Source organism: Phalacrocorax carbo, chromosome 22 (genome assembly GCF_963921805.1).
Source record: "Phalacrocorax carbo chromosome 22, bPhaCar2.1, whole genome shotgun sequence".
Lineage (NCBI taxonomy): Eukaryota > Metazoa > Chordata > Aves > Suliformes > Phalacrocoracidae > Phalacrocorax > Phalacrocorax carbo.
The window spans coordinates 245,399-260,327 of NC_087534.1; the positions used below are offsets into that span (position 1 = coordinate 245,399).

Consider the following 14,929-nt stretch of genomic DNA (forward strand, 5'->3'; position numbering starts at 1 on the left):
CAGAAATGTGGTGCTGTGAGTTTATCTTCAAATAAATAAGACAGAATTTCAGAAGATTTTCCCACTTTTTATTGAGTATCTGCAGGTGTTCAAAGTACATTCTCGCCTTGACCTCCCTGCTGCTCACCTTTTTAGCCAAACCAGTCTTGGTTAGATAGACTTCAGGCTTTTTTTTTTTTTTTAATTGTAATTCAAGAACGAACACTTTCTATCCTGAATTTTGTTAGTTTCTTGTTTTTAAACAAACTTGTGAAAGGGCATACATATACTAGAAGTGAGAATGTGCCCTGGTTTTGTGTTCAGTTGTTGTCTCTTCCATTTAAATTTAAAATGCATGCGGTTAATGAAAGTCAGCTAAGGAAGCATCTCTTCCGTCCCAGTGTATCGCAGGACCGTAGCAGGCAGAGCCTGCGCTGTGTGTCGGTGGCAGCAGACCAGCGGAGCGAGATGAGCCAGGATGGTGACACCAGGGAAGCACTGTGCGATTTCCCCAGAGCTCTGTTACGAGCACTCTTAGCAGACGTGTCCCACTCCCCCTCAGCCATGAGTCTGGTGGTCAAGTAGTGCCGCAGCCAGGCAGGGCGTATCCCCAGACTCTGTGAGGCTTCCTGTGGGGGCCCGTTAGTCACAGGCAGGGGGTTTAGTTTTGGCGAGGAGCTCTAGTGCTGCTGGATGGTCAGTTCCCTTGTGAGAGTTGAGCAGGTTTCTTACAAAGTGATGAAGTTTGTCTGTAATTTTTTGACTGAGAAAATGGGCTCTAATATGTTGTTGCAGCACGTATGTTAAATAAGAAGCTAAAAACCAGGAAAGCCTAACATGATAAAAATTCCTATGCATCACATGCCGGGCATCGGCTGCAGGAGTCATCCAAGCAAACGGTCTGTGGACAATCTCGCTGTAACTCTTCAGCTTTGTGCAATGTGAAACTGAAAAATGATAGTGGCAGGTATGTTTTTAATGGAGGTGAATACACAAATGTCATTTGTTTTCACAGCTTCATTGATTTTTGAACGAGCAGAACAGAAATAATGTTTCATCCCTTTCCACTTTTCAAAGCTCTTTAAAGCTTCTTCCCTGCAAGTTACTTCCTTTCTGTCCCCAAATGTGTAACACTTCTGTATACTTCGTATTCTGGATATGTCTTTATTTAGCTGATTCATTGCTATGATTGGTATAAGTATTATTAATTAAGAACCATTTGTAGGAAAAGGTGAATGTTGCACTTTCGTTGTTTCTTCCAAGCATATTTTAAGATCATAGTCCTTTTAGCAGAACCGTAGCTATTTTCACTGCGCTTGCAGCGAGTTGCACGGTAGCAGGCCGTTTGCTGGATGAGTGTCCTAGAGGCTGTGGCAGCATCAAGGGTCAGTAGTCTTCCTGATAGGAGCAGATGGGGCAGAAATCAGGGTTTAGGGCAGCTCACTGTTATTAGGCAGACTGGTCCCGCAACCACTGTAACAGCAGAAAGTAGTCAGGTTGTTGATGACTACGTGAGCAATAGCAGTCGGCGGGGTAAAACTGCACTGACAGTTACCAACCTGCAAATGATGAGCCATTGTTTGTAAACAGAAGCTAGTTTGGCGTAACCTGCTTTGTGTACTCCTTACTAGAAAATAACATGCTTAGGTGTACAAGGTATATCCAATGGGCCTGTGTCTCTGATTCTCAAGCATTCCGTTATATCCGTAGAGTATTGACTTGCCTATGCTGTGCTTAAGGTATTCCTATCCTGCCTTTGACCCACAGCTGGAGGGGAATGAATATTGAGAAACTGGTATTTAGTCTTCTCTGTCCAAGGTCCCCTCCACCTGAGTGCTACATGTGGGTACTTGCGTGTTCTTGGTGGAGGCAGGCTCTTTTGCTGGATATGCTTTTATTCTGCCCTCAAGAATGTAGCTGTCATTGAAAATGACCTCTCTGGAATCTGCCTTAGTTGCTTCTGCGCAGGAGACTGTTAATAATTCTTCAGGAGAAATCCTGGCAATAATGTAAAAAGATGATGACGGTGATGGCAGAGTTGCTGCCATCATACACTGTTCCATAAACCCAGAGTTAAAAAATCAGGATGTTCCTCAAAAATTGGCAGCTGAAAGTGAATACAGTTTTCTTGTGATTCTAGCAGGATTCCTCTCTTATGAATATACTATTTACAGAGCCATTAGTTCTAATCCTTTCTGATCTTTTGTTTATCATGTCAGAGGTAAATATTACTTGGTTTGTCCCTGTGGGAGCAAAGAGCAAACTATTTCTGTTTCTATGTTATTTTCTTTCACTGAGACAACCTGTTATTTCTTCCTTTGAAAAAGATTTGTAAAATGACAGATGAATTTCCAGCAACAATAATATTTCTTAATGGTTAGGGAAACAGGTTTGTATTGCAGAGATGCAGCCATGAAGAAAAATAGGAGAGTTAGTAAGGCATGGTTTAAAATATAATAGGATAGTAACACCAAGTGAAATGCCGGAAATTCTCAATATCCTTCATGGTGCAACTGAAAAAGTTGATTGTGTAAACATACACCCTTCGCCTTAGTTTGTGTTTACCTTTTCAGTCGCATGTTATCAGTGATCATGAATTAGTGTTATTAGTTGCACTTAAATCTTTACATAATTGCGATTTGATCTTGTACAATTATTTATTCATTTTAAACCACTTATTCAGTTTCTAAATAGAGATAATATTATAAAATAAGTTAATCTGGTTTGAGAATTTTATAAACAATAAATTCGGCACAATGTCAGTATAAAAACATCAAATTGTGTCCTTTGGTAATTAGGATAAAACACTTGCTCTCAAAATTTTATTTTTTTTTTTAATAAAGCAATGTTAATTTTTGTTTTGAGCAAAATACCTGAATCCCAAGAATCCTCATGAATAACAGTTTTCATATGAGTCTCTGTACAGCTCTGGAAGCAATGTGACTGTTTATTTTGTAGAACACATTCCAATTTCATAAGCAGTAGGATATGGACATTTAAATGAATTGAAACAAAGCAGGTTAATTATTCAGGGACCTCAGACTAAAATAAGTTAAGTCACAAATAATGCATCATGTGCTTCCATTATAACCTGAATGTCCCTAGATTACTGTGAGCATTTCCCCTCACTCTTAGACCAATATTTGCTGTCTGATTAGAGGTTTGTTTTCCTTTTTAGTATCTATTTTGCTATTTTCAAAAGCAGGGTCCCTTTTTAGATATGCATTAGTACCCTGATAGGGATAAATCTGTATTTTTGCAAACAGAGTACTGATTTCTGGGTTTTGTGAAGGTTACATGTAATGTGGTTAGGCAACCTCATTCTTTGAAGATCATTATTACTACCTCTATAAATATATATAATAGTGAGTAGCAGAGAATACTAACTTTTAGAGCAACATTTACAAAGCTTTATCTTCTCAAGGTGATGCCCTTTAATAGAGGACGACGCATGGTTCTTAGTTCAGCAGTTCTGTCAAGTCTGAGGCAGTCATTTGATTTCACTTTTATACATATGCTTAGGTGTTCAGAAAATTACTGTATGTAGAAGAGAAGTCCTGAATGCTCTAAGGCTAGGTCAACAACAAGGAGGTAGATTTCAAAATTCTTATTGTTTATGTTTTCTGTGATCTGACTTTATTCTGACTTTTACTTACTTTAAACAGCACAAATTACTTACTTTAAACCTGCACAAATATGAGTGCTATTACCCAGTTTTGATTTCCATTTTAGAGGATCTCGTACTTGCTTGGAGTTGTTCACGTGGTGCAGATGAAGCAGGAGTGACAAATGTTTGCATTTTTGACTCTTGCAAGAGGAAGAGGCTAATTTGGTTCTTTTTTTTTGGGGGGGGGGGGTGTTTTGGGGTGTAATATTATTATTATTATTATTTTATGAGTATCTTTGAGTGGGCTGAGTAGAGGCAAAACCCAAGCATAGTGTATTCTGCCTAGTGTTTTGAAAGTTCACTGTATTATCCTTCTTTCGTCTGTCTGATCATACAGAAGATGCTTCTACCTTAGCAGAAGCCAGCAAAGTAAATCTCAGTGAGTAAGGGAACAAATTTAGACCAAACCAGTGTTAGTTCCAAATAATCTCAGTAAATTGACATACAAAAGAACATGGTGGGATATTCATCATTTGTCCCTCTACATGAAAGTTTAGCATAGTTTTTAAAGATCCGATGTAACACGAGAGTCATTATAGACTTCTTGCCCAAGTTAAAAGTTCTCTGATCTCTTTGACATAGATGATCTAGTCTAGGTCATCTAGACTAGACAACATATAGACAGCCCTATTAAGTTGTCGTCTAGCCTCCAGAGGCTTGTCTTGCTTGTGAGTAGCATCTCTTTTTCTCCTGTGCAGCAACGGTTTTTATTCTTGTAGACTATGAACCCTGGGGATTGATTGTGTCGTTTTATGTATTTTACCAAATATGCTTATATATGTCCTCACACAGAAGCAGCAATAAACAATCAGTTCTAACTACTAAATGACAGGATGCTTCCAGGGTACCTATGCGTTCAATATGTTTGGACCCAAGTATATGGAAGGCATCATCAATTTTCTTGTTTGGTTGGTTTGTTTTGGATTTTGGTGGTTTTTTTGTGGGGGGGTGGGGTTTGGGTTTTTTTGTTTGTTTTTTAATTGATCTATAACCAAAATACTAGATACCTGTAGGCCAGAGCACATGTTCAGACCCAGACAACATTGTCTTTGTTGAGTATGGAGGCATTAGCTTTAGCGTGTGTATAGGTGACGTAACGCTGGGCACATAATCTGACATAGACCTGAGGAAGGGCTTCACGTGCATAGTTCAGGGAAAAGGCAAGTGTGAGTAAAGTAGGCTTCCCTGCTCCCTTGTGCAAGGTTCCATGCTCTGTTCTGAAGCTTTCTCTTTTACAGCCAGTGTCATCAGAGGCATAGATGGATGGATAATAGCCTATGGAACTCTTCCTTTCTATTTTTTATTTCTCATTGAGGAAGCTGCAGGAAGTGAGGGAGTTTTACTTCCTCACCACCTGCATCTTTGTCCCACTGTGCGGAGGCAAATCAGGCCACGTTACACTGTGTATCGGTGTCATATCAGGTTGCATTAGGCTGTGTAACATTGAGCTTCGTTTGACTCCTCGCAGGCAGAGGCTCAGATCAGGAGAAGAGCAGGCCCCTGGCAGCTCAGAAATTATAAACACTGGGTTTCCTTAAGCAATACTAGATGTGCTTCTCTCTGTAAATATGGTGAGAAGACAGGTCCCAGATTTCTAATGTGAAGTGCGATAGGACTGTCATGGTTTAACCCCAGCCAGCACCGAGCCGCACACAGCCATTCTCTCACTCTCCTCCCGCCCCGGTGGGATGGGGAGAGAACGGGAAGAGTAAAAGTTAGAAAACTCGTTGGTTGAGATAAAGACAGTTTGACAGGGAAAGCAGAAGGTGCACATGCAAGCAAAGCAAAACACTCCTTCCCATTGGCAGGCAGGTGGTAAGGAAAGTAGGGCTCCATCATGTGTAATGGATAGCATCCTCCCTTCTTACAGTGTTTGTCTGTTCTGTGACGATAGGCCTTCAGAGCCAGCTTTGGCTTTTCCACTCCAGTTTTTTCATCCGTATGTTTCTGAATTCCAAAATTCCTCAGAAACACTTAGGCCAGACCCATGTTTCACAGATACAGTGCCAAATCCCTGAAGCTACCAATTAGTTCATACTCAGATGTTATTCGTGCAAAACTCCCAGTGAGGTCAGTAAGACTTTTTGCTTGACTCGAGAAGGAGATTTTGGCCCGGTGTTCGTAAGACTGCACTGACATTAGCCACAATTTGAGTTGAAGGAATTGAGGTAAGCCAAAGCCCCCTCATGAGCTTCACACATGTGTGTAAGAAAAAAAGGTTTGCAGCTGACAATCGTAGAGCATTTCAATGTTTTTTCATTAATGTTTTTCATGTCATGTGTTTACATAATCATAAAGCGTTAGAATCTGAAACATAGCACTGTCCTTACCTTAAACTAGAGCAATACAGTGCAATAGAAATAAGCAAGCAACTCAGTTCCAGGCTTCTCACTGCTCAACTGTAACGTGGTTTCCCCAGGAATCGTGGAATCCTACATATGGGTTTTAATTAACTCCAACAGGTATTTAATGGAGATTTAATAAGACAGTTATTGTATGTTAATTAAATGTCAACTGATTGCTAAGAGGTTTTTGCAATTATTGAAGTTTACTAATTATCTGATAGATAAATCAATTTTCCATGTGAACAGCTCACATCTATGTAAGCAATAAATATGCTGGTAGATAATGTATATTGTCATATTGAAATGGGAGATGTACTGTGTGGAATAAGCTTCTTGCATCTGTCCGGTATAGGCAGGAAGAAAAGAGTTTGCTCCTCATACCTGACAGTGTTTTCTTGCTGAATGCAACCCAGCTGGTAGTGCAGAAGATCCAGGTCACCGGGTCTGTGAGTTTAGCAGTAAGGGGTGTCAAGAGTCTCACCTGAAACATCTGTATGGAACCAAACAGGGACCGTGAAAGTAGCTTGCATCCCTCCCCCCAGGGCTTAAAATGAAGATGTGTCCTGTAGAGGCTAAAGAAACTATCAGGTCTTTCTTCCTTTCAGAACAAAGATTGCATTATGATGTAGATTGCTTGTCCTTTGTGTGTTGACAATGAGCGCTCTGGGACAGGAGTTTTGTTTTCAGAAACATTTTTGGCATCAAGCATGTATTCAGACCCATACAAATGCACCAGTACATTCTGTGTATTACCGATTATTAATCAGTATCCAGCGTATTAATGAGGAAAGTGACTGTAATCACCTCTGATTTATGCAAATTAAATACAGCCCTCAGACTCTTGGTCAGCTGCCAGGACAGTCTACAGGTGGTGAGAGCATGGATGACACTTTTTACTTTTTTTTAGAAAAGGGGCAAAAAAGCTATTTATCTAGGAAGAAGGTCCTTACTAAAATTTATAGGCCTTTGCTGAGCTTCCCTTCTGACAGTCCTGCTTAAGTCCTAATTCATTAAATAGAATACACCTGATATGCAGCTGTTACAGTTGGTTAATGAGTCGGGCACCTGAGAGATGCAGACAATTGCCTTAGAATGTAAAAGTTTACATTTCTAAAGTGAAACACTTAATACTACTGTGTAACAAAGTCTGTGTGGGACTGTAGCACAGAAATGGGACTGAGAAGTGCGCACCAGAACAGAGAGGATTTCTTCATTAATTAATCGAAGCTTAGAGTGTTTGAAGATTTTGTTGGATTTCTGGCAACAGCTAAAGCAGATTCTTCTCTCATCTCAATCGCTTAACACACATTTAGGTAAAGGGCATGCTTTGCCCATCCTTAAGAATGGATCAGTATGCCATAATTTACTTTTAAAAATGCAACATAGCAAAACGACTTCAAAATGCAACAGAAAGATGAAAGCAGGCTCTTAGAGTACCAAACTGCTTCATTTCCTCTAAATCCGGTATTCCTCAAAATTACAGAGAAAGCAGAAGCCTGTCCTCCTCGGTCAGTGCTATGAAAACAGCAGAAGCATCGTGCACTGGAAAAGAATGGTTGTGGTGAAAAGAACCACTACTCCCAGCCGATGCCAGGTGAAGTAACACCCGTGACCTCTGATGTCAAAGGGAAAGGTGCTGCTTCATTTGGACAGAAGTATTTCTGGAACTCAGATGGGGTGGCAGGCTTGCTCTGTCCCTCGCTGTTCAGGATTAGTGGATTACCTCTGCTTCTCTCAGTCTAGAAACTGAGCACATCTGCCCTGGGCCCTTTGTCACGGGGATTTTTTAAGTCTCTGGTATTCTCCAGTCCTCCTTCTCCCCAAAAGCCGTTGTGCTGTTCACTTGTAGGAGACAACAGCTTAGAGATGCACATTGACCAAGCAAACCTAATCACGTGGGTGACTCAGCGCTATCGATGGCTAATCAATAAATGCTTCCTGCTGACTTGTGTGCATCTGGCTTGTTCAGTAATTAAATCCGATCCTCCTGAAGGTAGTTTGGCCTCAGACCTACATCAGTTGTCTTTGTTTTATGGCTTGACCAGAGAGAGATTTAAAACTTACTTAGACAGTGTTTCAGCCAATTTAATCCTTCTGTTATGCATTTAGTAACTACAGAAATTAGTAAAACATCCTTAAGAAGTTAAGTTTCAATATTTTTCTACTTGAAAAATGGAAATTATTTAGCAGCTTCTAATAGAGAATTAAGAAAAATAGTTTCTTTCTTTTGCAGATACATATGTATGAATCTTTGCAGTCTTCCTTGAGGAAAGTAGTGTCTGTCCTACAGCCTGAGAAAAAAGGACCACTTGTGGAATGCTTCCATTTGGTGGTAAGCATTTACATGCATTTTTTCTCTCTTGCCTATGTTGCTTTCCAGTGTCTACAATTCGTAAGTTTGAATTAAAGGCTATAGCCAAAATATTTAAATAACTTCTAAGATACCTAAGTGTAGCCTAGAATATCTTGGCAATTGATTCCTTAAAATGCATTTTAGTCTTACAAATAAGTCTGTCCTAAAGAGCTTATTTTATTTGTTATGCTAGCCTTGTGAGTAGCTGTTGTTATTGCTTGAATGGAAGTATGTCTTAGAAGTTTGAATTTGAGTCATTCTAAGTAAACTCAATGGTCCTATTAGTTTCATTATGCACTTAAGAGTTGAAAATTCTCTGCTGTTAACACCCACCCTTTCCTCTCACTTTCAGTTCCATAGAGCAATCTGCTCTCCTTACTCGTCTTCTGAAATGGGGCTTTCCTCTTGTCATCTCTGCTCGTGACTAGCATCAGGTGGGCTAGATGATCGTTGCAGGTCCCTTCCAACTGAACTATTCTATTCTTTTTCAAGTAAGAGAATGAAGGAAGATGCCATGTGAACACAACGAGCAACACAGGTCACTACAGCTCAGCATACCCCATTTGCCCTCTGGCCGCCTCCTCTTGCAATAAATTGAGGTGCAGCAATGACTATGACAGGGAACTGTCTCACGCTGTCCAGGAATGCAGCTGTGCTGCAAGTGAGAATATCAGTCCTGTAGCTTGAAACAGGGAGGCATTTCCATCTCCCTTTGTAATTGTGGTGGTTTCTGTGGGATAGGCTACAAGATCCCTTCATCCCATATCATCCTACCTTGTGCAGGGCAAGAAGAATTATGTCTGTAAATCATTCTAGCTGCCAGCTCTCTAATAGGAGAAGACAAATCAGTTTTCAGATTACAGATAAGGAGATAAGGTGTGCATGTTGGGTTTTTTCCAGGAACTATGTCAGTTTACTCACTTGCACCTTTCTCTCTGGGAAAGCCCCTCATTGCGATCTGCATCCATCTGTTACAGAGAAGCGTTGGACAGGTTTTTCCTGAGGCCTTGACAGTGAATCTCCAGAGGTTACAGATGCCTACCCTGCAGTCACAGAAGTGGTTACAGTACAATGTAGATGTGCCTGATATAACTTTAGGCTGTCTAGCTCAGTCACCAACCATGTTTCAGTCGCTCTAGCATAAAGCCCAGTCTGGACTGATTTTTGTTGGTGGGATTTCAGTGGAGGTTAAATGGCTTAATTCAAGCTGTGCAACAAATAAGTTCATGTATGCAAGCCTTATTGTCACATATTAAAGGAAGAATACTGGGGGAGAGGTGGAAGATGTCCTCGTAATGTGAGCTGCTGAAAGGCCTAAATATCTGAGCTCCAGTGAGACTGGAGTAGTCTTTTAAATCTATGTTTCACCATAAGTGGACAGAACTGCGGTGTCTTATCTTAATAAATTCAGTGCTTTTCAATAGCAGCTGTTTACTGTATTTAATTTGTCTTACATTGCTTTCCTCCTTAATTGGAAATGTTTCTCAGGGTAATGTAGTAGCAATTTCCCCTTGTGCAGAAATAGAGTACTGCCCGTAGGCCATTAGTTAAGGATATGCCATTATGGTGTTCTCCTGTATTTGGAGCATTAGTAGAATTCTCTTAATCATTTGAAGTGTTCAGTGACATGCTGCTGGATTTAAAAAAGATTTCAGACCTCTTAGTTGGATGATGAAAATATTTGTAGCCCTGTGTAAGAGGAAAGTAAATCGTTTGGTTTGGACTAATGCCTATGAATATTTAGAAAACAGTTGTCCACTTTGATGTTTTACATGTTGCTTTCCCTGAATCATCTCCAATTCCTGTGCTGCTGTTGGAATTCCTCGTAAATATTTCTCAGGATTGTGGTGTAAGGACCAATGAAACTTGAGCAACCTTAATCTCACAGGTGTTTGTTCTTGCCAGTTTTAATAGTGAATTACTTGTGTATTCTTTTTTTCCCCCCTGGACTGCCAGGTCCTTTCCTTTCTTCCCCATCCCAAGGGCTCACTTTGTGAGAGGCAGGATTGCTGTCACAAGCATAATGTGTAGGTTCCAACTACGTGATGCAACAAATGCAATTCGAACTTCGACCTCACCCCTCCCTGCCTGTTACTGCCGTGTGCCACATTCCCTTGGTGGGAACACAAGCACATCTCCTTCGGTGGATCTGCAGCAATGGGGCACCTGGTCTGTGTGAGCGGGCCCTACGCGTCTGTCAGCTCTGCACAGAGTATATGTCTGGTAAATGCCATTTTCATGTTCCCTTCACATTTCCCAGCTGCCACCTGTAGGCGGGAAGCAGGAATGGAAAGGAGGGAGTGCAGGACATGCAGTGGCCGTGGGGTTTGGGGAGATGCAGGACAAACTCAAAAAACCCAAGAGCAGGCAGCTTCCGCTGACTGTGGTTTCATTCTGACAACTGAACAACTCTGACAGGTTGAAGAATAATTCATCCCAGGGCCTGAACCAGTGGCCTCTCAGGGCTTATTCTCATGTCCCCCTTCTTTGTGCTGTATTCTCCTTGTACTACGTGAATGCGCAGTGAAGATGCTGTGAAGTCTAGAACCACGTGGAGACCTGAGAGCTAGAATCCAGCTGCCTGGCCCTTATGTTGATCAAAGCTGTTAAAATGGTATTTGTTTTTTATGGCAGATCAGGAAAATTCTGCACAAAAAATAGTGTGGGCTATCTAATCTAATCTATTCATCTGCTCTTTGGAGAATTGAATACTAAGGTCATTTTTCAGTTAAAGACGAACAGCACACTTTGGTTGTAAGTGGCTGTTAAATTTAAGCCACTTTTCTCCGGAGAAAGATTCTGGTTTTCAGAACAAACCAGTTATTTTTCTTATCTAAATGAAAGTAATCCATAAAGAGCCCTAAAACACTGGGTTTTACGAAAGGACATTTTAATAAAGCAATTCCAATCCAGCAAGTAGCATAGGGCCATGGTAACAGGAACAAATATGACACAGCGCCTGTTGGGTGTGTCCATTGATCTCGGCTTTTCTCCTTTTCTCGCTTATTTGCCTAAGGAAACAGTACTTATGGACTCATTTTTCTGAAACCTCTTCTTTGGGACATGAGACAACTTACAATTTCTAAAGCAAAACAGAAGTCGTATGGGAAAAGAGTATGGTAAAATAAATAGAAACTGAGCACCTGTGCATACTAAGTGCAAGAAACCCAATCATAATTCTTTATTTTCTTTTAAGGTTTATGAAATGAGTGTTGTAACTCGCATGCATGTTTTACCTCTTGCTCCTTTAAAAGTATTTTACAGTCTACGCTTGTCCCTTTTTATGGAAGAATTTACATACACACGGGTGCATGCATACACGTACGCGTGTTTATTCAGAAACTCCTGCTTCTCTTCTTGCAGCCTCTGTGTGGAGGAGTTATATACCATTAGTATGTTATCCACAATTGTAAGGAATGATGCAGGAAAAATAACCGCATTAATCTAAGATGCCTGTAAATGTAACAGTAATTTAGGTAGTAAATACAACACAGCCCTGGGCACATGATCCACAGTTTTTCTGTCAGCACTGTCTTCTCATCTTTCACTGTTTGCTCCAGTGTCATCTTCATTGTTCACCATTCAGGCTTTCTGTACACTGAGCACAAAACAGCTAAATCAGGAACTTTAGGCTAAAGTGAGGGGATGAATTCTAACCTCTCTGTCCGAGCCAGCCCCCAGTGATTGGTGAACTGACCCTTTGATTCTGCTATATCATAGCTTTCTTTTCTTTTGACTAGGCCATTGTCATATTGCTGTTGACCTCTAACCCCACATACACAAACCTGAACCCTGGATTAGGCTTCCCAGGGAATAAACTATGGGCAAAGTTGAACTACTAGCTAGAATGAGGGGAAATGGTTCACGCTGCCATAGTAACGTGACCTCATACTGTCTGCCTGGAACAAAGACGGTTTTCTTGTCCTTTTTTCTGCCCCTGTGAGTGTTTAAGCCCCCCTGCTGTTTCTCCATTCGGGAGGGGGGTGAACGCTGTACACCAGGCAGTGAATAAAGAGGTTACTCTCCCCTGCTTAAAGTAGGGCAGTCATCTAGGAAACTGGGGGGGGGGAACCACACCAAAACAGAGGTGGAGACCTTTTGGTCAATAATTTGAGTTTGGAGTTTGAGTTTCACATAATCATCCCAAATCCTGGGTATTGCAGCTTTTAACTTGGTCATGTTTATTTCTTATCCAGGCCTCCCTATGTTGTCTTAGAAAAACACTAGCTGAATTAATGTAGCTCTGGGAAGCTTTGGTGCACATTATGTAAAGAGATGGGGACCTCTGACTCTGGCAGAATTTAGCGTTTGCTTTTTGCCCTGTCATAGTTTTAATTAGGAATGCACGATAAATTATTTAAGTAATGATGCACAATAAATACGGAGTTTGGTTTTTACACCGTGTCAGACTTCAGTAAGAAAGCTGAGAACAAGGTTTATTCTGGAATGGGAGAAGAGAACCGAGATTCCTTTCATTTAAACTGTCCTATTCTCATTCACTTCCGTATTTTCCTGCAGTTTTGGAACACCTGGTAGATTCTTCACCATGATAGTTAATGTTCTCACAAGTTTGTGTCAAAATCATGTTTTACTTGAAGTGTTTAACTGGAGATCATCTCATAGATTTGCTTCCAGTTCAGTTTTAGAGAGCTCTGTGAAAAGATATTCAACACCCCCCGCCCCCAACAACAACCCACCCTTTTTGCACGCAGAGATTTAGAAGGCTGAAAATAAATGACACAGTCTTAATTAATGACTGAGCCTTCCTGACCTGTCACGTGAGGAGAGTCTGACATGCTTTCTGTAATTCCACACATGACAGAAATGTGAGCTCTTTCTTGATACTTTCTTCATCAATTAATCCTTGAAGTTAATCTATAACCCCTGTTGTCTGCAATATTGTGCTAAGGTGGCTTGTGTGTTCTGAGGCGGTTGGTAGAAGTGATGCACAAGCCTGGGACACAGAGAGTCACAGGCTTACCCTTCCTGGCAGCTTTGGAGAAGGCAGGAGGTGGGGCTGGAAATCTGTTGGTTTGGATTCCCTTCCTAACGTTGCCCCTGACTTTCCATATGATTGCATTTACTTTTATAATACAAGAACACTGTTGTTTGAATATGGCAGTGTAGTGGTTCTTGGCTGTTATCTGGTGGTTTGGAAGCCGCACGTGAGGAATGCTACTGAGTTTGTAGAAAGTTGCCAAGTCCTGCATCAGAGAGGTTTCTCAGACAGCATTGCCTTACAGCTGACCGTGAGGTTCCCGCCTTTCTTTGAGGATAAAGCACAGACTGGCATTCTAGCAAAAACCTTGCTGAAATGGCTGTTACATGAAGGGCACTGAAGGTTGACGTGTGCATCTCTACGCTGATGTTAGATTAGGCCTTTTGAGCATTTTTTTGAGGAGACTAGGAGGTTAAGGGACTTTAGCAACCAGATTCCTCTGAACCACTCCTAAAAATTATTTTTTTTGACCTACCAAGTTATTCAGGTAAAGAGAATTGAAATAACCCTGAAGAACTGCAAACAGGCCTTATGAGACTGAGTAGGCATTAAAAGAGAAAATGCAATTCAATGTAAATAAATGCAAAGTGACACGCTTAAGAAAAAATCCTAACTCCTCATAAAAAATGTTGTGCTCTGAGCTACTTGCTGTTGCCAAGGAATGAGGTGTTGATGCTATCATAGGTGCATCTGTGAAGATGTCAAACGGGCACTCAACGGTAGCTGAAAAAAGGAATCTGAATGCTTGAAAATGTTGGGAAAGAAACAGACAGCAAGGTAGAAGAGGGTTGCTATAACAGTGCAGAAGTCTGTGGCCTCCTGCACAGTAAACATGATGCAGTTCTAGAGCCTCTGTCTAAAAGGGACATAACAGAACTGGAGAGGAAGCAGCGAATGCAATAGAGAGGGGCCTTACACTGTCTGTGTATGAGGAATGACAGAGTGAGCTAGTAAAAGGCATCAGAGGAAACGTGGCAGAGCAGCAGAGAGGGACTAAAAAAGGTGGTGTGCTCTTTCTTTCAGTGAACAATCTGGAGGGCGTCAGATGAAGCTGTTATTTACCATGTACAAAATTAACAGAAAGAGCTGTAGAACTTCTCATATCGGTACATGTGACCTTGGGCTCAAAAAGCCCCGGTTACTAAATATTAGAAGGTGGGAAAGAATTTGGGGAAAGGATCACTACGTAGTACGCCTGTTCTTAGGCTCTTCTTTAGGTCTAAGCTATTGACCGCTGCCAGGGACAGGCTATTATGCTAGCTGGGTCTTCATCTAAGAGACCTCTCCACAGAGCTCGGGGGAGCTGCAGAAGTAACAGATGTAATTTAGTAAATACAATGCAGGTTCACCCAAGTTCTGATGCCTGTCATAACTTTTGCAATGTGGTGTCGTGTCGTCATTGTCTCTGGAAGCGGTTCCCTTGATTTAGTTGCAGGAGCAACCGGGTAGAAACCAGTAATGCCTGCTTCAGCAGATGGCAACATTTCAAATTGATTGTTATTCACTTAATTTGCATATGTCTTTACATGAGGGGAAGGGTCAAGGGAGGAGGGCTGAGTTACACATTTCATATTGATGATTATTAA

General features: G+C 41.1%; 1 long non-coding RNA gene across 1 annotated transcript in view; it reads left to right on the forward strand.

Annotated features, from left to right (window-relative positions):
* The window catches only part of LOC135316756 (uncharacterized), a 319,880-nt gene that overhangs the window by 151,020 nt on the left and 153,931 nt on the right, over positions 1-14,929 (forward strand). Inside the window, exon 4 of the long non-coding RNA XR_010376008.1 lies at positions 8,225-8,323. This is a non-coding gene — a long non-coding RNA (uncharacterized LOC135316756). The remainder of the gene's footprint in view (positions 1-8,224; positions 8,324-14,929) is intronic.